The sequence below is a fragment of the Cupressus sempervirens genome, chromosome 9 (assembly GCF_028749045.1).
Source record: "Cupressus sempervirens isolate cs-2001-9-10 chromosome 9, ASM2874904v1, whole genome shotgun sequence".
In the NCBI taxonomy this organism is placed as follows: domain Eukaryota; kingdom Viridiplantae; phylum Streptophyta; class Pinopsida; order Cupressales; family Cupressaceae; genus Cupressus; species Cupressus sempervirens.
The window spans coordinates 413009380-413036953 of NC_143126.1; the positions used below are offsets into that span (position 1 = coordinate 413009380).

General features: G+C 35.8%; 1 protein-coding gene across 2 annotated transcripts in view; it reads left to right on the top strand.

Annotated features, from left to right (window-relative positions):
- LOC149539057 (ARM repeat superfamily protein) overlaps positions 1-27574 on the top strand; it is a 373217-nt gene that overhangs the window by 59323 nt on the left and 286320 nt on the right. The window lies entirely within an intron of this gene.

Here is a 27574-nt window from a genome sequence, read left to right on the forward strand (position 1 = left end):
TTTGAGTTAGTGAAGGTTTATTGGTATCATTGTCTCCAGCTCTTGATAGGAGTGTAGTTAGATATTCACTCTGCCCATTACTTGCTCCATGAGTAGGTGGATTCTTTCTTGAAAGATAACAAGAAAGGATATTGGTAACACCCATTTTATAAAATCTCTCGACTTCTTGCTTACCTTGAGTTGATCTAAGGAATGGTGAGAAGGGGGAGCCTTCCCTTTAAGGTAGGAGAGACTCTGTCTCACATACTGTGGCTGGTCATCCTATTTTGCGACTAGAGTTTTACCCAAAATTGTCGGTTGCAAAATATCCACCCAACATGTACACAAAATATAGAACTCACCAATGATTGTATCATCTCAAAGAATAAATATTTGTAGACTTCCTCAAAGATGTGCCCTCTCATGGAGTCAATCACAAAATGTGTGCAAAATGCAATTTTCTAAATTGATGAAGCAAATCCTAGTGCATATCATGTATGGATACATACTAAAGACATGTATGTAAAAGGATAATATACAATGTTCAAATAATAAGGAGGTTGATAAAAGAATGATCCCTGGACTTAAATGGTCAGATTGAAAGCCATCAAAGGGGCAGTGGTCATGATTAAGTGGAAATGCAGTTGTTACATCTTAAAACCATTAAAAAATTGAATTTGTTTGTCAAATAAAATGAAATAAATATCAGAAATAATTACATATTTTTAGTAGAATGAAGGGCAAGGTGAAATGAAAGCATAGAAAGACTGGAATGGAAGACACAATAAAATAAATAGTTTAATTTTGATTTACAAATTTTCCATTGTGTAGGATAATAAGTATTGAGAAGTGTGTAGGTCAAGGAGTGGAACCATTGTTGCTAATTGTTGGAGTTTGTAGCTGGGATAGAGATCTTTATGTGTTAATACCGTTATGGTCACCTTCAGCTGAAAAGGACATTTATGATATATTGTAATATTAAATATTAAGACGTGTCATACAACATGTTTTGAGGCATGGAAATACGAAGAGATGTACTTGAAAGTGGAGAGTCTCTCTTTTGTTATAAATATAGCATGAAGCGAAGAACATTGTACACTTGAACATGTTATTATCAATAAAGTAATCTTTTGTTGTGTGGTTGGGTTTTTCCCTTCATTTTAGAAGGGTTTTCCCAAGATATTTCTATGTGCATCTTGCATCTTTTCCAGTTATTCATTATTGCTATTTAACTAACATTTTGGGCTAAACTTAACATGGTATCAAAGCCAAAATTTGAGATGCTCCATGGTATCAATTCTTGTGCATTGTATATGTTGATTTAGCATCGTGAAGAGCTCAATTGTTATCTTTTGTTTATTAAATGGCTTCGTTCCATATTCTATGCGCTTACTTGGTATGTCAAATTAATATATTGGCTTTATGCATGGTGATCGGGAGCTCAATACTTGTGTGATCTTTCAAGAGCTGATTGTTTGATTATTTATTATGAGCAATTTGATCTTCTCTTGTAGGGGAGAGGACCCAGTACTTGAGCACCCTAACTTCGTGCTTATCAAAATCCTGTGGAAATTTCAAAAAAATCCTAATTTTTTGCAGCAGCTTACTTGTAAGTCATCTAGTTATAACTAAGGTTTCAAGTCCACATTAATTATGATGCCACATCAACATGTTTTTTGCCAAGTTGTGTAAAACAACCCAAATAAAAAGTGAGACCAATGGTTGTGCAAACAGGGTTCTTATACTCACAACTGATTCATTGGTTGTTTTATATAACTAAGGGTACATTTCTTTCAATTATAGGTAGTTAATATTGTACTAACAACTTTAAAGTCACAATTATTGGTACAATATTGTCAAAAAAATTAGGTATTAAGATAATAAAATGAATACTAAATCATTAAGTGTGGGTATCAAATGAACAACTCCTATTACAACCATTGGAACGTGCTCAAGTATTGGGTCCTCTCCCCTATGTCGCCAATAATTGTAGCATGCGTATGTTGTTTTGCCTCTTTTTGGCATCACATTTTTGTGAGATGGTTCGTGTTTTTTTCTTTTGTCTGGACTTTTCTTTTCTTAGTTCGTGAACCTTTATTCACACTGGCAGTCCCATTCCTGTTAAGGGTAGTTGTTGACAATCTCTTGATTTATCATTCTCAGCCCTATCCTAATCGTGGTTTCTCCATTTTTCTTCCTAGACCCTGGACCCTTGCCGCCAAATCTATTTTCTGGAGAGCTTGAGATAATGCTGTTTGTGTTGATTTATCTATTTCGTGCCTATTACCTTAGCAACATTTTTTTGTATTTTTGTATTTTTGTATTTTTGTATTCACAAGCGGGCAAGATTATTTTTTGACAGTTGAAGTCAATTATTTTTGTCTCATATGGAGGTTAAATCAAGTTTTATATATTCGAAGAATGCAAAGTGTCTTCTCCCCACATTTGTCTTTTTAGCAGCTGTCTGTTGTGGTCACCTTGAATCATACCAAGGTCCATTCAACGTTGAGTATGTTCTAGTATCGGGAGCATTTGAAGTTAATGTTTTGTTATGTGTTGAACTTTTAGTGTCTCCAATGTCAGGAGTTGATGCTAGTGCCATTTTGAATTTGTATTGTCTCCATTCCCACCATGGTGATTATGATTTTGATGTGTCACTCATGACACACTAGAAATTTTGAAGATGAGCATTCCGTATTTGTAACGACATCATGTTTGTAACCGAAGTCATTCTTATTGTCATGTTGGACGGTGATCATTCTGAAGATGACAGCTCTTTCGTTTCTCAATATTTTTTCTTTCTTTTCATCATTCTATCGGGAATCAAGTTTCCTTTCAGGTCCGATGGTGTGTAGAATATCAGCAATTGATATTGTAGAGTGATTCCTGCCATTCGTGCAATGTTATTGATTGTTCATTTGTTTGGGCATCCTATTATATTTGTCTCTCATTCTTCAGGGGCATCACTCTGATTGTTCAATCTGCTTTGTATTATTCAGGTTAATTTGTTTCTTTTGAATAGCTGACCTCTATTCTCGTTATATTTTGTGCCTCTGTGTGGCTTTACAAGTTTGACTATGCATGTGTTAGTACTGCATTAGAGTTCTGAGTGATGAATCGAGAGTCCCATCTTTGTGATCTGATGGAGATCAGAAGGTCATCACGTTGTATCCAGAAATACATTGCATGACTGTTTGAGTTATTCATTCAAAGTAATAGCACCGTGTTTTGTATCTTGAGAGTGCTTGCTGTAACATATTTGTTTTTCTGACGGATGCATGCCTGATGTTATGATTTGTGAAAGAACTCGTTGCTATTGAAAAGGGGGAGTTTTGTTAGTAGAGCGTTCTTGTGGGTGTGATTATTACAGGCGTTCTCTAGTCATTATCGGATGTTGCTGACGAAGGTTGTGAAGGACTCACAAAACCATGGAAATCTTGTTTTTTTAGCAATGAAAACAGATAATTAAGTCCGATTTCAAAGAAATTGAGCATGCTGTGAATATAGGTTTGGAACACACACTGTGGGCTTACTTAGTGCAAGCCTTCTTCAAGCTTGCTACAATGGCCGGAAACTATACCTGCCAAAAGAAAACATCTAATTGGCTGATATAGGGGCTTTGGACCTGGATGTTGGAGATTCCGACTAATTGATGTCTGTCATTTGGCAAACTCTTAAGAGTATTTCCAACTATATGCAAAATTCTGGAATGCGTGCAGGTTGTAGAGATAAGTATTGTATAAAATTGCAGAGCTAAGCATTGTATGACTATATTTTTTCAAGGTTACCGGGAGACAAGGAGACTCAAAGGTCTCTGGAACTGGTACTGCTACTGGTATTGGTATGACTATTTTTCAAAAATAGGAAACAGGGGTATTTGGAGATGGAAGTGTTTTTTATAGTTTAAAGTCTAATACAAAATACAAAATAGTAAAACTATAAAATTAAAGGCCTAGGTAAATACTAATAGCACTGTCACTTTAATATAGAATCAAATAGCTCAAAACTCACATAATCACATTACTGTATCTCATAGTCATATCTGATTTCTGAATATCACATACAATCATCATCATATCAGATTAATAATAGCTGAGATTATCATTACATATTCAAATTTTAAACTCAAAAAATACAATTTGATCCTAAATCATTGATATGCAAACAAAAATGAAAAAAAAAACATAGTACTGTAAATAAAAATCTGAAATGTATCTAGTATCTAGTATGATGATGATAGTATAATCTACTCCACAAGGTTGTGATCATCCATCTCAAGGTCTTCAGCTATCATGCTCTCCGAAAAATTATCACTTTCCATGTTGGATTCCATGTTATTATGTGAATAAAATTTAAAATATTTCTAAGTATTGCTGGGTGGGTTGGATTCTAGAATAAAAATAAATTAGAAGTGTTCCTATTTTTTTAAGTTATTAAATAAAATATTAAAATGATTTTCATTGGTTATAATTTTTGCATTCAAAAACAATAAAGCGTGGGCCAAAATATATCAAATAAATTAATATTATATTTTACATTAATTTTTTTATTAGGAGACTTAGTGGAGACTTTACTTTTTGGATTCAGAGACTCAGATTCTCCGGGAGACTTCGTCATTTGAGGTCTCTGGAGATGCAATAAGTTTCTGAGATGTGTCTCTACCTCCAAGATACGTCTCATGGGAGGGAGATGAGTCTCCCCATAACACTGTACTTTTTTAGTAGTATGCAATTTGCTTTGGTCTCTCTGATAGGATGACCTCATGAGTTGCATTATTTCTTTTGGTTGTATAGGATGCAACAAGAAGAAATGGGGATATTGCATTGATGATTCATATTTGTGCTTAGAGGGAGCTTTTGATTCAAAGGGAGATGTTCAACCTCAGAGGGAGGTTACATCACTATCTTTTGAGTTGATCGAACCCATCCTTGCTGAGAGGAAGTCCTTGTTGAGAGGGTATTTCAGTCATTATATACATGTTTAATAATGAGTTTACATGTTGTTAATGAGTTTCCTTATATGTGATAAGTTATTAATATTATAGGATATTGAGACTCTTGATGGAAATGAGTCTCAACTGTGATTTTCCTTCTCGTTAATAATGAATTCTTATTTATGTAAAATAAATTAAAGTTATAAGGTCAACCTGATAACTCTTTCACTTATGAGAGAGTCATAGTGAGCATCACGTAGAGAAAGTCCATGATGTCATCACTTTGAGAGATTCGATGATGGGAATTGGAAGTCATGTTGAGAGAGTCCATGACTGTATCACGTTGAGAGAGTTCGTGATAAAATGCTGGTTGTAAATCTAACTTGTCATGTTGAGAGATTCCATGATATCATCTCATTGGGTGAGTCCGTGATGAAAGTTGTATGTGATTTTTGCAAGTTTTTCATGTTGGGCGATTCTATGATTACGAGTAATTGTTATAGGTCTATCATATTGAGTGATTCCATGATTATCAACAATGAGTAAATTGTTCTCTTAGTGTCATATCGAAAGATTCCATGAGAACATCGCGTTGAGACGATTTGCAATGAAAGCTGGTTGTGTTTCTTAGGTTTTCATGTTGAGTAATTCTATGAATTTTATAGGATGTATGTGATTAGATTTTATCATTGATATTTTGGTTGCAGCCTTGTGTGATTGGTCAGGTAGAGATCTCTCTCCAGCTAAGAGAGAGTGTTGAAGTTTGTAGCTGCGATAGAGATCTTTATCGATGGGAGTTAGTAATGTGATGGTCACCTCCAGCTGAAACTGATAGTTATGATAAATTGGAATATTAAATATTAAGACACGTGTCATACAACATGTGTTGAGGCATGGAAATACAAAGAGTTGTATTTGAAAGTGAAGAGTCTCTTTTGTTATAAATATAGCATCAAGTGAAGAACATTGTACACTTAACATTTAATTATCCATAAAGTAATCTTTCTGTTGTGTGGCTCAGTTTTTTCCTTCATTCTAGAAGGGTTTTCCCAGGATATTTCTGTGGGTCTCTTGCATCTTTTCTAGTTATTCATTATTGCTATCTAACTTATATTCTGGGCTAAACTTAACATTAACAATCTTCACACATATAGTGTGACCTTGGGTTGATATGAAATGAAATTAATGCTGACATATAAAAACATGTTCTCTTACTAGGTAAAAGCAAACACAAATATGATGAGAGGTTGGAAGCATAAACATGTGATGGGGATGACTTCATACATAAAAATAGATACATTAATGTGAAGACAATGGGCATTTTGGCATAATATGAGAAATTGTTTCCATCTTAAAAAGTAATTGTGCATATTAATAAAGTTTCAGTACTAAAGGTGAAAATATTTGGCAAGGTGCTTTGGTGTCAAATATAATATAGAATGAACAAATTAGTTATTTCAAGTGAATATGAAGTAATTCTATGTGGACAATCCGTGGTAATGAAGGCTAGGTGAAGTACTTTTACAAACAAGATAAAAAAATTTGATTTTCATTATGCAGGGGTGTATTGCAACATCATTAGTGTTTTGACTGGAAGGGTCAAAACATTTTTACAAAAAATGTAAAGTGGTTGAAAATAGAGATTGTGCACATGTGGAACTCTATTGGCAAAAGAGGAGTCATGATAATTATCAAGAATAATATATTACAACAAAGTATTTCTCAATTTCTGAAATATATATAACGTGAAGACCAAAGGTTTAGTTAAAGTGAAATTATAAAAGGGAAATTAGGGCCAAAAGGGGGCAGACGTAGTAATATATTTTATACTAAACATTGTCTTATATTTATAGGGTGGTAGCGAAGAAAATGCATAATATATTTTTCTTTAACATATCATCAAGTGTTCATTAATTTTAATATAAAGATATCATTCAAATCATCTCCACACTCATGTTGTCCTTATCATATGAACTAGTAAATCAAGTACACAACTGATTTGCCGTGGCACCTTAATGCTTATGTTTATCTTTTTTGGCTGGTCTTTTCAAGGAAGAGTTGAATTCTATCGATTAGGTGCTGTGATTTGGAGGAACAAGTTGGACTAGTAACAAGGGTTTTATGATTGACATCTTTGTATGTTTATGCAAGGCATTAAGAACATACTTAGTATTTCAGCAAGGCACAAGACAAAGTAGTGCTGAATAGTTGGAGTTTCCAAACATTAGATAAGCAGATAATTATTGTGACCTTGGATAAGGCACAAATCAATACTTCATTCCATAGTTGGAAAATTCTCACTCAACAACAACTCACCAAGCCCCAAAAAAATTATTTGGAAAAAAATTGGCCAGTTTTAAAAAAAAAAACTTGGGGAAAACTCGAGAACTTAAAAAATCGCTTAAATTTAATTAAAAATATGTTTTTCTTACAAAATTCAATGAGAAGATGCATGTAATGAGTTAATTAAAGAGAATACAAAGAAATAAGTAGAGTCTAGTTATATATAAATGCATAGTGGGTACAAAATCACATTCACATTCGAAATGTTGATGGCGGGAAGCAAAATAGGAAATAGTTTTTGTCAAACTAGAAGTAAATACTAAATACATCAATACAATCACATCTTCCTCTTCCCATCTCTACTAGCAAAATAAAGAGGGGGTCTAGGCCTTGAAGAGGTGCCTTGCAGTGAGAGTGGGCGTGACTCTGAAGTCCACGGCTATGCCTCCTCGCTCGATATCCCTATTGACTAACTCTGTGTCTTAGAAGTGGATGTATCTCCTCCTATATGTGGCATTGGTAATGCCGCCTCCTCCGTTGAAACCTCATTGTCCTCGTCCTTAGTGTCATCCATTGCGAAATGAAAATCTGTTCTAGCCCCCCCAGCCTTCCATGACCTACCTCTCCAAATCAGCGATCTCATCAGAGGTAAACAATGGAGTTGGCTTCTGTGTCGTGAAATCAGAATAAGGATCTATCTCATCCAGATCAACTGGACCAAGTACTGCTGAACTCTGTGCCCTTTTTATGTGAAATTTAAGATTATAATGCACATAAACAAGGTCATTGAGCCGTTTTTGAGTCAATCTATTTCTTTTCTTTGTGTGGATGGACTCAAATAAACTCCAATTGCACTCACAATGGGATGTGCTACAAGGTTGGCACAAGACTCTAAGAGTAAAATTCTTTAAATTGGGGGTATTGCCACCCTAAGGTTCCCACCAACCATCTGCAATACATAATATAATAATTGATAAAGCAATGAAAAAAGATAATCAGAAAACACAACTTGTCAATTTGCAAAAGTTTTAAAGTTTTAACTTTAAACTTTGACAATTTACTTGGGGCTTGAGTGCCTCTTGCTCTCTTTGCTAGCATAGAAGAGCATAAATTACCCCTTGATTCAATATAGACTTGTTGTTTGGTCACATCAAGTTCTCTTTCTACTTCATCGAATATCATCCTCTCAATGCATCTAGAGAGACTTTGCATGACCTCTCCATTAGGATCTGAATAGGAATCATCAGCCCTAAAACAAACAAAAAATGAAATCAAGTCTTAGTACACAACTTTAAAAAATAAACTAAAATGAAGTCTTAGTAAAATTTCAAGGAGAATCATAGTACTTGAATTCGGGGTTGAGGAAGCAGCCTGTTGCATTAATGGGTTGGTGGAGAATATTTTTCCACCTCCTCTCAATTATTTCCCAAATGGGGTCAAATTTGAGTTTGTCCGCGTGGTAATAATTTCTAACAACCTCTTTGGCCTTATCCATGGCCTCATAAAGGCATCCCATTGGGGATTGTTGCCCATCACATATGTGCATGACTCTAGCTAGGGGCATAGACATTTATGCACTGTGTCGGCCACTTCCTCTCCATCTAGCATCCATAGTTTTATTGCTCCTATCACACACTTCCTGAATCTCGTGTGGCCCAACCCATTTCACTTGAAACTTGCCAGGTTTGATCTCGTTCCATCCGTCATGCTTCAACACCAACTGTCTTGGTTGGAACTTGTTTAATTTCACGTGTTTATCATGCCATGCTTTGCGCCTGTTCTGTGTCACCTCTGTGGCCCCTTGTGCTTGCAATCGTCGCTCATCAAGTTTATTTAAGGTACACGATCTCTCCATCCGGTTTTCCATATCACCCAGTTTGTTCCTGAAGCTCGGTACCATGGACTCCGTCAGCTGCCCCTTCTGGTCGTCGATAACACCTCCACTTGCAACTTTTATTAAACCCTTCCTCGTTGTTTCCTGTGCAGACCGTATGATGTGTCTTCCATGCTGCTGGCACCTTTTTGCTAGATCCATGGTTCGACGTAACACTTTCTTTTTGCGCGGTCGTATGGTGGAATCTTTCCTTCTTCTGGGTTCGTACTGTTTGTTTTTCCCTTCAACTTGAGCCATAACTGCCTTTCCTTCTTCCGCTTTGTATTCCTAAAAACATTCATTTCCTTCTTCTTTCTTACCTTTGTCGAACCTTAACATATTACAGCTCGGAAAGAGCTCGTAATCCTCCATCTGCCAATGAAAAAGGCCGTTCAACGAGTCTAGGTCGTCCTCATCCGACCCTCCTTCCAGTCTCAATACTCCCTCTTTATCAAGTTCCATTCTCTTCTTCCCCTCGTCATTATTCTCACTTTCACCTTCTGAGTTTGACGATGTTACCTCCTCAACTACCATTTGTGTGTGCAGGTCAATTATGAATCTTCTGCCTCCACGCTCCATTGATAGAGAATTCTTCTTCCAGTCATGCTTAACTCTAGCTTGTATCAGCCATCCACGGCCCAGAATAGCATCATACCCTCTCCTCTTTAGCGGAATGACGACGAAGTCGAGCACGAATGGTTGTGTTCCAATAGTCACAGGCTGTGTCATCAGGACTTCCAACTCGTTGATCCTGTGCTAGTCGGTAGTTAACAACTGGAAGGTAGGTGGCCACAATGTCGGCTGTTCCAACTTTTTCCAGGTATCCTCTGGCAACACATTGACACCGGACCCTCCGTCCACGATCGTGTCTGTCAGCACAGTCCTGAGAATGCCCATTTCAACAACCGTCGGATAGCGTCCTGATGAAAGAGCTAACAACATCGGGTCTTCCGCACTTGCGCCCCCTTGTTTCTCCTTTTCTTGCTCTGTTGGTTGCTTAGCAATCGGAACTATATTCATGAGTGTCATACAGAGTTGAGGCATAGTAAGCAACAAATCATTTATCTTGACGGGTACCTCAACTTGTAATATTTGCCGTACAATGTTCTGTTCTGCGCAGTTCTGTACGGAGGTACCAGGCGTGTCCTTCAGATGTGCTGTTTCTGCCTGCGTTGCTTTTTGGATCTCGGCCCGTGCTTTCTTCCAACCTCTTCTTTTCTTCCGTCGGATCGGGGTATAGCTTCGCTTGCTTCTGAGTGATTGCCAGGACTTCTTCCTCGTTTGTACCAACGGTAATCAAGTTTACTCTAGACTTCGGGCACTTAGCATCGTCATGATCGCCAGGTCCACACCATCGGCATAGCAACTTCGGTGTGTTCGTCGACGTGCACTCTTTGGCAAAATGACCCCACAAATTACATGCGTGGCATTGAACTATCGGCCAACCATTCACATCGTATTGAATTCGACTCCTCCCACCATTATTGTTGTTGCCGCTATTGTTGTTGTTTTGACCGTGCCGATTATTTCTGTAGCCTCTCAACGTGGCACCCTCCGTACTGTTGTTCCCGCTCCCTCCGGACGTAGACGCTTCCTGTGTCAGGAACACTTGCTGCGGTGTACTTGTTTTCAGGTTGAAAGGGCATTCCTTTACCGAGTGTCCCATAATTTGGCAAATCTCACAAAATTGATCTTTCGGGCAGGATCCCTTCGTATGGCCTTCTTTTTTGCACTCTGTGCACCATAGCTCATTGCCCTTAGTCTCCTTGTTCATGTTCTTGAACTCCTTCATCATCTGAATCATGTCCTTTTGAAGAGCGCGGACCTTCTTGCTGCTGCCTTCATCATCGCCGCTATCTTCTCCTGAAGACGCGTCGTCATCTAAATCGGATGAACTATTCTTCTTCTTCTTCTTGGTCTTCTGCTCACTTTCTAGGCTCATTGCCTGGTTGTAAGCTTCTGTGTATGTTGATGGTGGCACGATCTTCATCTTCTTTCGCAGCTTTGGGTGAAGGCCTTCAATCAACCATCTTTTCTATAACCCATCAGCTGGCTTATTCTCCATCTTATTGATCAAGTCCTTCAGCTTCCTCGCGAAGACTTGGACTGTTTCATTCTTCCCTTGCTTAGTATTGAATATCTCCACTACAATTTCATTATCGTCGCATAAAAGTTGAAATACTGCGAAAAACTCCTTTTTAATGTCATCCCAATTGCTTAACTTTTGTGGGTCGGTACCTGTAAACCAATCAATTGCGACACCCCCTAGGGTTGCTGGAAATTGCCTCACCCATTCGTTTGTGTCTGTTACGCCATTAGCCCTCCAAATCATTTCACAAGTTTTACAATGTCGGATGGGATCAGCTGCTTCATCACCATCAAATTTAGACAACTTCTCCTTTGGTCCCGCCATCCCGACATCGACACTTGGTATCCTGACATTGACGCTTGGTATCTCGACATTGACGCTTGGTATTTCAGTCGCTGTGCTTTTTGGTGAAGAAGGGTCTCCGTTAAGCGAGTCTGTTTCTTCTGGAAGTGTATCGCAGATGAAGAGTTCACTCCATGCTCTTGCTCCTTTGGCACTTTGAGCCGTGCGATTCTCTTCCGTCTGGATTCTCTTCCCTCGGCAAACACCAACTCAAAAATTCCTCCCGTGCTTCTTCCACCAACTCCACCCACTGATGAGTCTCCTCTAATAATGCTTCCGCACTTCTGTGTTTGTCGGTAGCAATTTTCTGGAACCTCTTTCTGCGTTTGGCTTGCTGTGCCAAAATTAGATTTCCTTGTGCTGTGTGTATTTCGTCCTTTTCCTTCAGCTTGTTCGTATTTTTCTTTAGCTGATTTGACATTACTCGTCATTCGCTTGCCTTTCTAGGTCCATCGGGCAACAGTGCCAAATGTATACAGTACTGGGTAAGGAAAACAATGCATACAGATAATAGAATAGAACAACAGATAAGAATGGTAGAACTCATTATATTCACATACGCCAAGATATTACATTATGCTTCTGATGATATGATATCAAATGATTACAATGATCTCGAAGGGGTTATAAATACTATCCGAGGAACCTTCCTGAAGGTATCCGTCGGCCACATACAATATGTTGACTACAATAATAGAACTTTACCGATACATCCTAATACATAAGAACCTTCTTGATACATCCCGATACACACCTTGTCGGCTGATACCGACGACATACATCCCAATACATTAACGGAATGCATCCTGATACACTAACAGGATGCATCCTGAAACACTAACAGGATGCACCCGATACACTAACAAATACACCCGGATACACTATTTCCTGACGACACATATCGATATGCAAACATATCAACATGTATACATACATGAGTATATTCTCATATGATCAGTGCAATTGTTTGAACCGAAGCTATATGTGTCAACACTCCCTCTTAGCTAGGCAAGGCAAAGTGCATATGAATTCTTCTCATTATAAGAAATAATATCCTCTAGATATTTTAAGAAAATCAAGTCTCGTGAAATTCTTTCAATTTAGTGTACACAAATATCAAGTCTCATGATATCCTCCATGGCATATCCATAGATATTAAGTCACATAATATCCACCATGAGTTTAAACATATTGATCTTCAATAGATATCAAGTGACATGATATCCATCAATATGCTCTTTTAACGTTTATGATTTTTCTAAGAATATCAAGTCACATGATATTCATCATAATAGTAATCTAATAATTTAAAGTCGTCACCTTATATTATTAAAGTCAACATTCCAATATAAAAGATTGTCTCCTTTTAATATTGAACATAGGGTAGGCCCATGAGTCATAGAGTCACAAATATGACAAAAGAGCTTACACTTTAAACATCTTTATTAATTAAGCAAATTTACAAGATTTGAGACCCAATCTCATTAACTTACATTTAAACCAAACCAAGTTTCTTTCTGAAATGATCAACCTTAACTTTAGGAAGTGCCTTGGTAAGAATATTAGCTGTTTGATCACCTATATTGATATACTCTAAATGAATAGTTCTTCCTTCCACCGTGTCTCTTACATAGTGGTAATGAATTTCTATCTGCTTGGATCTATCATAAAATACCAGATTCACAGATAACTTGATACAATTTTGGTTATTACAGTGAATTGTGGTAGGTTTCATAGGCTCTCCAAACAAGTTAGAAAGCAACTTTCGAAGCCACATTGCTTCTCGAGCTCCCATTGTTGCTGCAATATACTCTGCCTCAGTAGAACTTTGAGCAACAAAAGCTTTCTTTTTGTAGATCGAAGAGATCATAGCTGAAACAACATTTTGATGTGCTTTTCCGGTCTTTCACACTTCCGGCTCAATCAGAATCAGTATATCCAAGTAACTCCAAGTTAGTACTTTCATATTTAAGTGCATACACCATAATACCTTGAAGATACCTTAATGTATGCTTTAAAGCAACAAGATGAATTTCACAAGGTTCACACATGAATTGACTTAATGCATTGACAACATAGTAGATGTTAGGTCGAGTATTTACAAGATGCATTAGAGACCCAATTATCTGTCTGTATAAGGTAGGATCAACGAATTTGGATTCAACACTTGCTTCCTTTAGCTTGTGTAAGTTTGTTTCGATAGTTGTAGACATAGGTCGACAGTCCCACATTCCAAATCTTTTTAAAATATCAATAGTATACTTCTTTTGATGCAGAAAGATATTCCCAGAATTTTGACGTACTTCCAAACCAAGAAAGCAATGAAGAATTCCTAAATCCTTCATTTCGAATTCAGAAGCCAAATCTTTCTTACAGTGATTAATGAGATGTTCTTCCCTTGTAATCAGAAGATCATCAACATAAAGAATTAGAACTAGCATATCACCTTTAGTTACCTTAAAGTAGAGATTTGGATCAGCCACATTCTTGCTGAATCCAAGACTTAAAAGCTATTTGTTAATCCTTTCATACTAGGCTTGGGGAGCTTGTTTGAGTCCATATAGAGCCTTCTTCAGTTTACATACATAAGAGGCAACATCATGTGTTACAAACCCTTATGGTAAAAAGGTATTTGTTAATCCTTTCATACCAGGTTCGAGGAGCTTGTTTGAGTCCATATAGAGCCTTCTTTAGTTTACATACATAAGAGGCAACATCATGTGTTACAAACCCTTCTGGTCGTTCCAGATATAATTTTTCCTCGATTTTCCCATTAAGAAAAGCAGTTTTTACATCCATTTAATGGATTTTCCAACCTTTGGTTGCTGTGATGGCTATTATAGCTCTAACAGAGGTGTACCTGGCAATTGGTGCAAAAGTTTCTTCAAAGTCGATTCCTTATTTTTGAGAAAAACCTCTAGCCACAAAACAAGCTTTATGTTTTTCAATGCTGCCATGTGCAACATACTTAACCTTGAAGAGGCATTTTGAAGACACAACAAATTTATCTTTAGGTCTCGGATCTATTTCCCAAACATCAATTTTTAGTATAGATTAGTATTCTTCCACCGTGGCATCTTTCCAAGCTTCACATTTAAGTGCTTCAGTGCTAGATGGTTTAGGGTTTAGACCCTCAAACATGAAAGCATTATATGTCAATTTTCTAGGTCTCTTGCTTTCTCAAAAGGTTCCTGAAGGTGCTGCGAATCCATCTCCTTCCTGTATTATTTTCCTTGCCCAAAGTGGCCTTTTTGAGTGATCAAGACTCTTGTTGAGTCTCGGGATGAATTTCAATTTCAGTTGAAACCTCTTTAGGGTACTCCCTCTAAATCTCAGGAGCAGGAGCGTCTTTTGAATATACATCAAATATATCTAATTCATCGGAAGTTATGGCTCTTTTGAAAGCAATGTCTTCTTCAAAAATAATATCTCTGCTTAGTTCTATTTGCTTCCGTCCAGGTATGTAGACACTATATCCTTTTATTGTTTCACTAAAACCAGTAAGGACACCCTTTCTTCTGGAAGGTTCTAACTTAGTCCTCTTCTCCTTAGGTACATGAACATATACATGACATCCAAATATCCTTAAGTGACTGATGTTAGATTTCTTTCTAGAAAATGCTTCTTCAGGAGTCTTATTGTCCAAATATGAGTGAGGACATCGATTTTGAATATAGATGGCTATATTGGATGCCTTAGCCCAGAAAGACATACTCAAATTTTGATAAAAAATCATAGCCCGAGCAGCTTCTACAATAGTTTTGTTCTTCCTTTCAGTAACCCCATTTTGTTGAAGATTATAAGGGATTGTGAACTCCCTCTTAATCCCAGTGAGTTTGTAGAACTCTTTAAATATTTCAGAATTATACTCCTTCCCATTATCTGTTCTCGGAACTTTAATGTTCTTACCGGAGTTCTCAGTGATAGTTTTGAATTCTTTAAACTTACAGAGAATCTCTTCAGATTCTTTGCATTTAAGGAAGTGTATCAAAGTCTTCCTTGAAAAATCATCAACAAATATCACAGTACAATAACCCCCTATAGAAGGTAAAGACATGAGCCCATATAGATCAGAATGTACGAGTTCCAACACTTATTTAGTTTTGCTCAAACTATGAGGAGATGGCCTTTTAGTGTTTTTCCCTAAGGCACAACCTTTGCATGATTCATTGTGAATATGGTTTAACTTGAGCATTCCGGTTACTAACTTCTCCATTGATGTTAGGGCACGAAAGTTGATATGATCTAGTCTTCGATGCCATATTTCATTTGAATTTGAGGTCTCATGTACAAGTGCAAGGTTTGTCTTAGCAGATAGCTCATATAAAAGTGCTTGTTGTACTCCTATTGTTAGAGCCTTCTTTATGGTTGAATTTTTTGGCCATGCTAGTACTTTCTCTCCCATGAATGCAATTCTATAACCATCATCTTCAAGTGTAGATATAGATATTACATTTCTCTTAATACTTGGTACATAAAGAATTCCAGAAAGTTGAATAGAACTTCTAGATATCAATTTTATGGTGCAGGTCCCAATTGCTTTTACGGAATGTGCCGAAACATCACCAATTCTAACTTCTTCATCTGTTTCTATTTGCTTGCTTTCTAGGTTATCCTGATATCCAGTGATGTGTCATGAAGATCCGCTATCAACTATCCATGTATTAGATTTGGTTGACATTTGGCTGGATAATGCTGAATAGAAGACATTTCTCAGATTCATTGCCTTTATTTGACTTTTCAGATTTTGCAAAAGATGCTTGAGGTTTAGATTGATTGGGACAATTTATTGCATAATGTCGAAATATATTACATCGAAAACATTGAATTTTGGACAAGTCTTTCTTCTATTTGGATTGTCCTTTTCCATGAAAGTTTCTTTTCCTTTTGTTGTTTTTCTTCTTTCCCTTCTTATTGAGAGTTTGTATTAAGAACTTGAATATCTTCATCTAGGGTTTTGTGTTTTCCCTTAATCATCAATTTCAATTCTTCTTGAAGACAATCTGATCTTAAACGATCTAGTTTAGGGATTTTAGACCTAGCACTTATACCTTGTACAAAGGATTCCTAGGAGTTTGGAAGTCCTAATGCTATTAATGATAATTCTTAATTTTCAATCTCTTAACCAAGTGTAGATAGTTGATCTCTCAAATCTGTGATTCTCATGAAAAAAACATTTATAGTTTCTTCTTTATTCATGCTTACATTATTCATTTTTCTTCTAAGAGCAAGTTTTCTGCCTGTATTATTGATTATAAATGCATTTTCAAGAGTTAAAAACATACGATATGCTGTTGTATGTTTTGCCACAACAGGTCCTATGTGGTCTCAAACAACATCCAAAATTATCTTCATAGCTTTTTCATTTTTCTCAATCCATTCTGATTTCTCAGGTTCTCTTTGTCCTCTCTTACAAATGATTCTAATTTGTTTTCTTTTAACAACATCATTATACAAAGTTTCTAGGATTCGAAGTTATCAACACTTCCAAGGTGATGTTCGACTTACATGACTTTTGTCATCTTTGTAGAGAGAGTGGATTGTTATTTTAAAGTGAAATCTGATCCTTATAAACTTAGTGCAATCTTTCCTTAGCCTTGCTCTGATACCATGTAAAGTTTTCTTACAGATTTCTCTTATAGCGCTGAAGTACGTATGTTTTTATATCCGGTACAATCACTACAAATGAAGAATCCAAAGTGCTGCACAATATATATAATCTCAATGCAAACATGATATAATGGTTCCTTTAAATTTGATGTCTATATTGCCTCCGATCTGCATACATTAATCAATTTCTATGTTTGCAATATCGGGTGGCATACAATATGTATACAAGGCTGGTCGGGTATATGGGTGAACGGGACGTCTCCAAATGGAGACATGACCATTCACCAATACACCCGATTGGTGGACTAGTCACACCTGATTTGATTAGTCATAACAAAACTAATGAATTCAAGACTTAACTAAGTCTATTGCAATCGTTAATGATCAGTATAAATATGATCATTATTGAGATCATTTTTCAAATATTACACAACCATAATATGCACAGTCGGTTCTAAATGCTGCGATCACCATAAATAAATGCAGATTATATTTGTACATATATACATATCGATATTCAAACATATTGACATGTATACATACATGAGTATATTCTCATATGATCAGCACAATTGTCTGAACCGAAGCTATATGTTTCAACACTTGTGATAGTAGGTCTCACCAAATCTTTGTCTTTAGTGATCCTTTTCGTCAAACTGAGAACCCATGGGTGATTATAGATATATTTGGTGACATGCCTTGTATTTTCCACAACTGGACTCACCTAGTCAAGTTTCCTTGCGCCTTCCACGAGTGGACTCACCCAATCAAGTTTTCCTTTGTCCTCCAAAAGAATGTCAAGGACATGTGCTGCACAAGTGACCAAAAAAGTGTGGGGTGCCTTTCTTGGAGGATTCTACCTAAAAGATTAATAAAAATCAATAATTAATTGCAAACTGTCCATATTTACATTAAATCTAAATTGAATGATAGCATAGATTTAAATTCATGATTCATATTGAACATAAATTTTTTTTTACCTGCTGCCACATATCCTACTACATTATCTTTGATGATTTGCACCACATTCTCTATTACCACCTCCATGAGAACATTCTCCAACATTAAAGCCAATGTGTGCATTTTTCACTTTATTGGAGGCATCAATAGATTTCCAAAACACGACATCATCTTTGCAAGCAACCAAGAAATGAATAATGGTTCTAGTTCTTTCATCTGTCTTCCCATCAGATAAAATTGTACATCCATATTTCTTCCACTCTTTCTTTTTGTCTTCCACCAATACTCTTGCCCTTTCAACTCCATTGTCAAGCAACCCACAAAATTAGAGTGAAATCAAGACTGCATTGTTAAGAAACCTACAAAATAAAAGTGAAATCAAGTGTTAGTGATAAATAGGAAATAACAATTAAAATTTAAAATATAAAAATGAACTCAAGTAGATTTCAATTATTTACTGTTACTAAATAGTAAAAAACTAATGTCCACTCAAATCCTTGTGAGAAGGGGGCTTGTACCCTTTGCCTGCTATTGTAATTGCATTCACCAAATTCAGCCAATAGGGACTAGCAACCACATACATTGAGAGATTGTTGAAAAACAAAAAATCAGCATATGAAATATCAGTTTGCTCATGCACCTCCTTGTTCTATCCTGTGTCCTCTAATGATGGTTGTGATCCAGCAATGTTCTTGGACACAAAATAGCTCCCTATCCCTGATGCCATTAGTGATGAAGAACTAGGTAATGTAGAGGAGGGAGTGGAACTGACAAAAGAGGCACTTTGTTTGCGGATCTATAGGTCACAAAGATATCCTGCTATGTTATTGAATGCTTCTTCTTCTTCTTGAATGTCAATAGGAGCTCCTTGAGATTTAGCTATGGCTGCCCTCGTAGCTAATTTCCCCTCTTCCTATTCAATTTTTTTCTTCAGCAGCTACAAGTAGGGCATTATTGATTTTTTTTTCTTCTTCAGTTACTTGCGACAAGGAGTTGAATCATGTTTCTTTACACTTGCAAGATGGTATTTAAAGTGGTTTATGCCTCCATAAATATTTTTCTTTCACATGTAATTCATATAACCTTCCCAACATCATTTTGAACTTCATAGGCATACTGCCATACCTTATCTCTTGCATTTCTAGGCCAAGTGCCTATATATTCAAATGGGCATAGTGTTTGTGGCCACTTTTCCTATGAACATGCCATTCCTTTTTAATGCTTAACTGCTGCCCTACACATAAATTTAAAACATAAATTAAAATTTATAGAAAAATGATTAAACCAAGTTAGAACTTAGAAATAGATTAAACATTAACTACACAAACTGCTAGGGTTTGTTTTTAAAAAACTACGTAGTCTTAAAAAACACAACAATATTTTCAATTTTTTTTTGTCAAACATATAGTTGAAATGCTTTGAAATGACTCAAACATAGAGTTGAAATGCTTTAAAATGATTTGAAGTCATTTACATGCAACAAGAAAACAATAGAACATTTTTTAAAGTATAAAAACAATCTCAGCAAACCTACCTAGGAAAGAGATTTGACTTATAAAACAGGTTGGAATCCTCTTCAAATCCACTCAAGTTTGCCTTCAATAGCTTGCAATCACCTTGTAATGTCCCCTTCTCCGTGCTAGCCTTAATGGCGCCTAATTAGTCTATCTTTACATCTAGATAGGCTAACGACATATGTTTTAGGATGCCAGCCAGTCACAGGAGTTTGAGTTTTAGTTAAGGAGATTTAAATGGGAAATTGTAAGGTTTAAGTTTATTTTATTGAATTGAAATGTAAAGTACTTTATTATTTAAAGCCACTTTAGGACAAATTGACTTAAGTGACTAAAAGACAAAATAGTCTTTTATCCCACATTGTTAAGTTGTTTGTATCTCCCCACACTTCGAGGTGATAAAAGGAAGCTTTTGCATTGGAATTCACACAACTAATATATATCATTTTTTATAAATCTGAATGGTTGCTTAGATGTGACTGGATTTTCCTAAGGACGAAACCCTTTGAGGTAAAGTGTGAGATTGGACGCAAACCTAGTGCCTCAGTTTACTATTAGATTGGAACTCTAGTTGGTATTTGGAGGTTAAGCAAGTTGGCATTTTCAAATAACAGTGGAAAAAATTGGTCGGTAGATGGTGTAACTCTACAAGTTGCCGGTTTGAAGAGAGTCGGGTTTCAAGTAGGTAGTCATTTTCAGATTTGAAAGTTGGATGAAGTGTGGTGTAAGTGTAATCTTCTCTCTTAGTTTTACATACTGACAGCGTACTTTCCAGTCAAAGGAATTCATAGGTTCATATGGACAGACATCTTCCGCATTGAGCCACTCCTACGTTGTTACCCTGCACATGGATATCGTTCTGCCAATTTGGATTATAGGAGTCATAACATTAATAACGGCGTCACTAGTAATCACGACATAGAACATATACTGCAGTTGGCAGCTGTGAGAAAGCGATAGTTTATTGAGAAGCGATCATGGGGAATCTCTATGTAATGCACGGCATGGGTGTTAGCAACAACATCAATATTACTTTCCTTTCCATAGCACGAATTGGCTTCGCTCAACTCACAGGCAGTAGGATAAAGTTCTCGTCTCATGCGGTAGACTAGTTAGACATCAGGAGGAGGTGACGAACTGGACGTTTGCTGTGGGCTTTGGCCTATTTTCTATACTCATCTCTATAACGGGTTCGTCCATCTTTACTCATCCTACACTATTTATATTACATGCCAGATAATAGTGTAGAGGCTGTAACCGCATTCTCAAATCATATATTAAGGACCATTGATTTGCTGTCATGAACATAAGGTGTTAAATTCTGAGTCAGTTCTAATTCAATTTTGCTTGAAGTACTGGTGTCTTTGACTAGCATATTCCTCTTTTAGCATTGGTTTTCAATGACATAGAAAGTGTTGATAACAATAATAAGTTTTCTCAAGAAACGGGTTACATAACATTTGTTTGACGAAATTCTCATCATATCAAGATCGATATTTTTCAACCAATTCAGCAGAGAACACTACACACCTAAGAATGCCTTGGAACTAGAACCCTTCTCTCCACTCTTCAAGCCTCTAAACGCACAAATGAAAACTAGTGAAGAAAAAATGTAAATTCTTGGCCTATATCCTTGGCCTGTGCGTGTGAGCGAGTCGTCGGTTAAAACTCACAAAGTTTTTGTTAAAAGCTTGCCAAAAACTTTGCTTTTCATTGACGAGTTTGTTTTTTATTTTTTATTTTTTTTAAACTACTTAGTTTTTGAAACTGAATTTTTTGGCGAAAAAACTCGCTTGGCAGAAATACTCAGTGATTTTTGGCAAATCACAGATTACTTTACGATTATGCCAACTATGCTTCATTCAAGAATAGACAAAATTGATTGTTCATTTTATTTTCAGTTTTAGTTATAAAGATAGGAGTAAGAATTAGTTTGTAATAATTATCTATATCAAATACTCATTCTAAGTCAAGCTAGGTTAAATGGAGATTAAACTGAAATCGTATAATCTGCTTATAGTCATTCTGGAAGACTTCTAAAAGACACACGTGCCATAGTCTAGTAGAACCAAAAGTGCAGGAGGAATTAGTCCATGTGAAGGTTGATCCTTGTTTGTTGGCCAGAACTCGTGTTGAATCTGACCATAAAGTTGAAGAAGAGGTCAAGGATGGTGCATTTATCACTAACATTCCTTGTAAAGCCTTTGAGGAAGTAGGCCTTTGAAATATTGTGCAAGATATAACAGACAGTACCAAAGATTGTAGGGCTTTTGGGTTATTGGTTTAGGATTCCCTCAACCTAATGCTACGGAAAAGTGGCCCCAAAATTGATTGGATCAATTTTGGGGCCACTTTGTATGCTAAGGCCAAAGAGATGCAAATGTTAGTCACCAACGATCATATGTCTCAAGGCATATTTAGAACATTCTTGAAGTTGGAGTTTCTAAAGGTAAGATAAATAGTAAATATGTTTCGCTTTAGCAAACTTTTAAATTCTATTATAATTTTTACTTTTTGTAAATTAATTCTTATTATAATATTTTCAAACAAGTTGCTAAGACCCTTTTTGCCTCCAACGCAATTTTGTTGACACGATTTGTGAGAGTTCCTAAGGCACTATCCAACATGCCCATCATCCCATATTGGTCCATATGAAGGCAATCTAATACTATAAAGACAGTACATGTTAAGTAATTGATCCTAGATGACATTTGGTCGTATTATGTTGGGTTATCTCCTTAGTTTCAACGAGCCCATGTTGAGCATGATCCCTTATATTGACATGGACAGGCCTTATCTAGGTGAGGTATATGGTTGCATTGACTCAATGATTGGGAAGACAAAAGTCATAAAAAATGCAAAAAAAAGAGGTAGGGTTTTTTTCCCCAAAGAGTGACACAAAATCATTGTAGAGAGGTGGAACGTAATGACTACTCTTGCATCTTCCTGCCTGTGCATTGAGTGCCAAATATTATAGTTCTCAGCTGCTTTCTATAATATCAAGAGTTGCCCCACATAGAGATCTTGAAGTTGTGGTAGGGTACAAGGCAACAATTTGCAGGCTTTTGGTGACCATAACATGTGGGATGCAATGAGGGCCAAGCTCATGTATTTTGCATGCTTCAATGATTGTGGTCTTGGTGCTCTTTAGGACAAGTATATGGTTGATGTTCCTAGTTGGTGGTACTTCCATGATGAAACATACAGACACCTACAACCTTTTGCGATAAATTTTTTATTGCAAGTTTAAATTCTTTTCTTTTCTTTTAACCCTTATTTATATTCTAAGTTACCAATTCGGAAGCGGATATGAGATGCAGGGAATTTATTTATTTTTGGATGTGGATGCGGGAGGATGCGTGTATATATATATATATATATATATGTGCAGAGAAATGAATGTAAGAAATATACAAAAACAAATCATTTGATAGTATGACTATGATACTTCATCCTTTATCAAAATTGAAGATATTTCAAAATTCATATGATATATCAATATTTTCTTGTTCAACATTAGAGTTTAGTCTTAGACAATAAGTTCCAATAGGTCATGTTCAAGATTCCAACAAATTAAAGACTTAATTTGTGATTGAAGATTCAATCAACTCATATGTATTAGAGTCTGAATCATAAGGATTCACAAGAAAATCCATATTCTCTTCATCATTTCCAACTGCTGAAAGATCATTAGAGCACATGTAAATAAAAATAACTTAAGTTTGGGCATTTTTTATTAGTTTTCTGGACGCTAGGCCCATGGATTCCTCTAGATGCATCAAGTTTCCCTGTGGATTCTGGCCGGAAGCCAGCCACAAGCCTTCAGATGCATATGGAAGCCAGATGTATCCGGAGGCCTGTGGCTGGTTTCTGGCCAGAATCTCCAGGGAATCCGGATGCATCTGGAATCTGATCGTATCCGCCTCCGAATCCACCTAATTTGGGGAGGAATCGGTATGTTAGTTTATATTTAAATTTATAATATATTTTAAATGTTGTAACTTTTAAACTTGCTAATTTTATCTAAATAGGTTGCTAGTTTATCTGCTTGGAGCACATACTACAGTTAAAAAAGGTAGAGGGCTTGGTAATTATGCATTCAAACTTCTGGCTCCTTACACACTAACAACGTGGTACAAAGGTGACATTAAAAAGTAGAATATTGAGCTAGAGAAAATTGATTTGGAGGCTTCGTTTGTCCACTCTGCTTCATTTGATGTTGATGGTGCCTATGGGGCAATTAGTGAGCACGAGAGTGCTAGTTCTAGTGCTAGTACTAGTGGCAGTGCCAATTCTACTGTTAGTGGCACTCCTTTTGGTTCTTCTAATTTACCACTACATACATTATCTAATATGGATTGTGATGATTTTTTTGATGAGTATTTTGATATTTGATCAATAATGGCTGATTTTTGATAGTTACATTATTATTCTTCACTCCAAAGTCTAATATGTGTCAGTACGTTTGAGTTTGACCAATATTTGACTATAAATATGGTAGTGTATTTTGAACTTAATTACTGCTTCAGATATGTCTATATATCTAATTTTTATATGTTTTTATGAGCAAATCCAAAATGAATCCAAGTCCAAAAAATATTTTTGATTGAATCCGCAGGCTGAACCCTCAAACTGGATCCCAAACCTGAATAGTAACTTAAGTTCCTGTCCTATCCTGCAGCTGGTGATTCGTATGCTTAACAACTTGTGTATTTAAAGCTATTGCTGAATTGAAAATTTTGGCAAACCATCTGCAACTTCTTCCATATTTTACTTGGCTTCGTGTTATGTATGTATCTGTGTATAAGATTTCACTGGGTTCTCAAAGATTGGACATGGTGGGAGGTAGACAGTGTTCAGAGTGGAGGGCAACAATGATAAAATTAAACTGGAATTAGATTTTCAAATTTGCAACAGAAATCAAAAGTTGTTCGGAAGTCATGTTTTCCAAACCCCTACGTGGACAACCTTAATGACACTCTTTTTGGTTCTTCTAATTTACCACTACATATGTAATGACTAATATGATATTTATCTATAATGGCTGATATTCGATACATTGTTATTCTTCATGCAAGTCTAGTATAGATCAGTATATTTGAGTTTGACCAATATTTGATTATTAATATGGTAGTGTACTTTGAACTTAATTACTGCTGCGAATATGTTTATATGTATAATTTTTGTATGATTTCTTATGAATAAACCCACAACGAATCCAACCCCAAAACTTATTTATGATTGAATTCGCAAACTGAACCCTCCAAGCTGAACCAAACCTAATTGGTAACTTAAGTTCCTGACCTATTTTGGAGCTGGTGGTTCGTATGCATATACAACTTGTGCACTTAAAACTATTGCTGAATTGAGAATTTTGTCAAACCATCTGCAACTTCTTCTGGATTTTAGCTGGCTTTGTGTTATGTATATTGTATAGGATTCCAGTGGGTTTCCAAATCCTTAAGTGGACAGTTGTTTCAGCTTATTGCTAATTATTACATCTTTTCTAATCAGTGTGTTTTTTTTGTAAAGTAATTGTCTTTTGAATTCTTAGGTGCTGTGCTTGAGAGCAGAGTAGCATTTAAAAAAATCAGTAATTAGTTTAAAACAATCACAGCCCACCACATTTATTGTGCTGTTTTTTGAGGTTTTCAAAAGGTGATTTATACATATATGTGTGTGTAAGCTTAGGTCTACACTTAAAGAAAAAAAATTGTAGAGCAAAGGTAGACTGGACATTTTTGGTTTGGGGTTCAGGTTAGGTTATTTAAAATTTTCTTTTGTACTTGGAATAAATTTCTTTTGAAACTTAAGTTTCAAAACTAAGATTTTTCTTTAAAATTATATCTTAATGAGGGCTTAGGTAAAACAATACAAGGCTGCCTCTAAAATTGTAGGCCATAGGGCCAGGCATTTGATTTTTACATAAACAGTTTTAGATAAAAGTAAAATAGTTTATAATTTTTCTGCAGTTTTGAAGTTGCATTTCTATGATGCGTAATGTCTTTTCTTATATGCAAGTACTATTTTTGAAATGAAATAATAAAGTTAGTTTATTTTCATATATTTTCTTAAATTACATTTACATATTATTCCTCAACTTTTTTTCATCTTAAACCTGGGCAACTAACTTCATTTGTAATCAATGTTGTCTAAATGGAATATTACTATGCTTCATAACCTGTAAGCATATTTTTACTTTGTCTTGGTGGTCCATGGCCCTTTCGAAATGATGCCATTGTATGGAAGCTGTTTATACTTTTGGACTGGGTTAGGTCCAGGAAGTGGCATGATAACTAAAGTTGCTGCTTGAAAGCTGCAGCTCGTAATTGATTTCTTTGCTTTTGAATTCACTTTCAAAATCTCTACAAGTACACTAGGACATGGTTCTGTTTGCTGAAGTAAAACCATCATTGAATAATTCTGTGTGGGCATAGGAATGTGCTTTTACATTCTCTAAGTCTTAATTCCCTGAGCAATTTCATGAGGCAAGTGATGTTTATTTAGAAGTTTTCTTCTTGGCTGAACTATAATAGCAGATAGCTTAGATATACTACCATATCATTTTCTAGGTTGCACATTAAATGAAAACTAATTCCTACAGCTTCTACTGTTGTGAATATGCAATGCTGAAACTTGCAGTCTTATAATGAAGGTAGTTAGGAATCAAGTCTGATTGCATGAGTTGGATTTATAGGTTTGCTAGGAACTCTGTATTTTAATCCCTGTTATGTGAATTGTTTTCCTTGGATAATGGTTGACATTTTTCTATTCCTATTATTTTGACTGGTAGTGGACTTGCAATATTTTTTTTTTTAATGATCCCCACTATTTTAAACCATAGCATCCAAGATTTTTGCTTCTGGTAAATTGTGCTAATTTTGAGAGTGTCTATTGGTTGTTTCATTGATCCTTGGATTGCAGAATACTGTATGTTTTCATGCATATGGCTTTTTAGACTATCTGGAATGGAAGTTGAGAAATCTTGGGGATATTCCGATATTATTTCAACTTTCGATATCAAGTTCTCAATTATAATATTTGGAAGAAACTTTAAAATATTTTCTAATTTGATCAGTTATATATATAAGGATTGGTTCAAATGGTTGCTCATGAATTACTGCAATATTGGAAGATGCAGTAAAAAAGGGCATGATCTCCTTTCCTAATTGATTTAGCAATAATATATATAGGAATATTTTTTTGAGTTCTCCAACAGAGCATAACATTAATTTTACTAGTTTTTTATATTAATTGACAGTGCAATTAGGAAAGGTGATCGTACACATTTTTACTGCATCTTATAATATTGTAGTGCTTTATGATAAACCATTTGAACATTGCTATGCAGAGAGCTGATGGTTTGATGTGCTTAGCTTAGGCAACCATTTTGTTGGATGATTATTTAGTGTTATAAAGCAATAGAATAATATTGACATCTGATATTTTCCTAGTGCCAATATTCGTTTAATTAATGTGGGATTCATGGTTGTCTAAAACCCAATAACGTGGTCTTCCTCATCAATCCATTCAAAGTTTGCCACGGTATGTAAATTTAGCATGGTCTATATATTGTGGCTGATGGAGATCTTTCTTGTAAGTAATTTTCTTCTTTGTTTTTCAGTTGTTTTTTAGTCTGACAAGGACAAATATGTTCCCTTCAAGATTCCTATTACTTTGCACTCTGCCGTTGACCTTATTATCAGGAGTCTTTTGTAAGAGCAACTTCACCACTACTTTGCCCATTCAGCTGTAATAGGTGAAATTCCATTTTAAAAAATAATGGGTTTGTTGCAAGAACTTAGTTTGCATTACCATTGGGTTGATTGCCTGTTAATTGCAAAGCTTATAGAATTTGTCAGTAAGCTGACTTTCAAAATTGAATTGTGTTCTAGCTAGAAACTTACTATTCCACAATTTCACAGACCTTGGTCTCTTCTGTATCATTTGTAAAATACTGCATAATTGACTGATTATTTCCAAAGGTTATC